Below are 2,500 nucleotides of genomic sequence, written 5' to 3' on the forward strand. Positions count from 1 at the left end.
GGTGACAGAGCGCAAAAAAAAAAAATAGACAAGGGGCGAAAGAAAGAGAGAGAGAGAGAGAAAGAGAGAGAGAGAGAGACAGATAAAAAGGGGGAGTTAAACAGAAAGTCCGACAGAGATGAACCAGAAAGTGAAAATGAACTGCGGTGGCCCCATCACTGTGTTGTCCGTCCTTTGAGTTGAACTCTGGCCATGGTGTGTGTGTGTGTGTGTGTGTGTGTGTGTGTGTCCAGTACACTGCGGAGAGATGGGTTTAGTGAGCATTACCACATTACATACCACACTAGCTAGCCTGTACGGACGATCTGCCCAGTAATAGCAACTTCAGCACAATACTACCTTTCAGACACGGAGCCCCCGTGTGTCTCTGCTGAGCCTGCTGCGGCTTCCTGCCGTCACCCCCGACGACACATTATTCCCCCCCTGCCCGCCTTTATCCCCCATAATCCTAGGCACAGTCCGGCCAGTCTAGCAACATTGTTTAACGCTAATATAAGCCAGCCCTAGCTCTGAGTGAGGTAGTTAATGTTCAAATATCCCCCAACTGAACAGAGAGAAAGACTGAGTGAAAGAGGGATAGAAAGAAAGAGAGAGAGAGAGAGAGAGAGAACGAGGGGGGGGGGGGGGGGGAGGACAGAGAAAGAGAGGGCGAGATCAAGGCGGCATTGCGTTCAAGTCATGTTCTGAACTAGAGAAACAGCGAGAGATAGAATACGACTTCGTGGTCTGTGACGCAGATGTTCCTGTTTTTTGGGCAAAGGTTTGTCAGCTTTGAAGATTCACAAAGTCTTGTGTCCACAAAGATCAGTGTGTAACAACAGGTCATGTCACTCTGATGTGTTTATGGTTAAGAACAAGAGCACTCTCTGAAACCAAAGTGTGTCGTTCTTTCCATCTAAGATGCTCTTTAACAGTCTATTAGTCACTAAAGTTTACTGTTAATTCTCAAGAGGATGCATGAATCTCCATGCCTAAAATAATGACCTCAAAGAACACCTATTGTTAATAGTTGCTAACAGTTACCACTATAAATGTACAACCAGATGTCTAGTCATTCCTGTGAGGGCAACATGCGCTTTAAAATAAGACAGACATGTTCTGAGAGAGAAGTCTTCAAAAAAAAAAGAAAAGAAGAAAAAAAAACAGCAACGCTTCCTCTCCCACTCACTCACACAATCTCTCCTAAGGAGTCAGGTTACCTAGCAACATATCTAAACATTCTCTAAGCGACCCAGTACCTCTTCCCGTGGCCCGATTCGACTTGTAGTAGGTGTGTAAGAGGTCTCTCTCTCTCTCTCTCTCTCTCTCTCTCACACACACACACACACAAAGATCCCTTCCAACTCTTTCCAAACTCTGCCTTTGTTTTGCCATTGTTCTAATTCCACCCCGGTCTATCCGCCAAAACCCTGCGTCCAAATTGCTAGGTAAATCTCTGAAGGAAAAGAAAGCATGCAAGACGACAATGTCTGATTAAGCTCCTTTCACATCGTTATTGGAACAGGTCTAGAGGTTCTTATGGAGGCAGTGTGCAGAATGTTTTGAAGGTGTGGGTGCCAAGGCAACTGATCCTAATTAGACTATCACATTGACTCTGTTGACCCCTTTTCCCGCGAGCAAATCCTTTAAGGTTTGTGAAAGTAAACAAACGGCGGGAACAATTGTTTCATTCACGTCTATCGTTGGGGGAAAAAAAAGAAAAAAATAAGCTTGATGTAGAAAACGTGGCGAAGGGGAAAAAAGCGTTTTGATACAGTTTGTGTACAGTTATTTTATATTTATCAAGTGCAATTGTGTACTCGGTAAACACAAAATAGATTGCCTGTTTGAATTAGATTAAGGCAAAGTGAGTCATCAAAAAAAAACTAATCAAATGTGGGTTTGGTCAGTATTAATTTGCGCAGATTGGAAATCGCAGTCCTGTTTCCTGTGGGCATTGTGTGCTGAAACAGTGGTTGAATGGTGATCAGTAGCCAGTGGAGATAACCCAGGTGCTTTTATTGCCCACTCTTGCAGAAGCCATTGTTTAGGTTATGGGCTGATACAGACAGGATGGTAGTGGGAGCGAGAGCAAACACGACCCCGTCTGCCCGTAGCACTGCCAGTCGTGACCGTACAGGGACCATGGAGCGGTCAGCGTACCAACAGAACGTCAACGCAAAAGAATGTGGCGGCGCAGAGTGCGTGCGAACGGTGCCAGCGTCGTTTCCACTCAACTTCAAGCAATCACTCAAGTTCACAACTAATACACAGGCACCAGGGTTATGTTACTTATGTCACCCATCAATGAAATATTAAGGGCTTGACAGATTTTCCACGAAGGAGAAATATCTGTCCAGCTATAGACCTTAACTCATAGCCAGTAAAACGGTGTTTGAGATCTACGTGCACCTCAGAGTCAATCAGTTATGTACTGGATTATTTGTTTTGACATATAAGAATTGTACCCTACTTAGCTGTAAGACAGTTGTACCTTTATATATGTGTATAAATCTACTTC

At 44.4% G+C, this 2,500-nt stretch overlaps 1 protein-coding gene across 3 annotated transcripts in view; it reads right to left on the minus strand.

Moving 5' to 3' along the window:
* Positions 1 to 2,500, minus strand: part of jag1a (jagged canonical Notch ligand 1a) — a 29,002-nt gene that overhangs the window by 25,378 nt on the left and 1,124 nt on the right. The gene's annotated exons all lie outside the window — the stretch shown is intronic.

The sequence above is a fragment of the Chanos chanos genome, chromosome 7 (genome assembly GCF_902362185.1).
Source record: "Chanos chanos chromosome 7, fChaCha1.1, whole genome shotgun sequence".
Taxonomy (NCBI): Eukaryota; Metazoa; Chordata; class Actinopteri; order Gonorynchiformes; family Chanidae; genus Chanos; species Chanos chanos.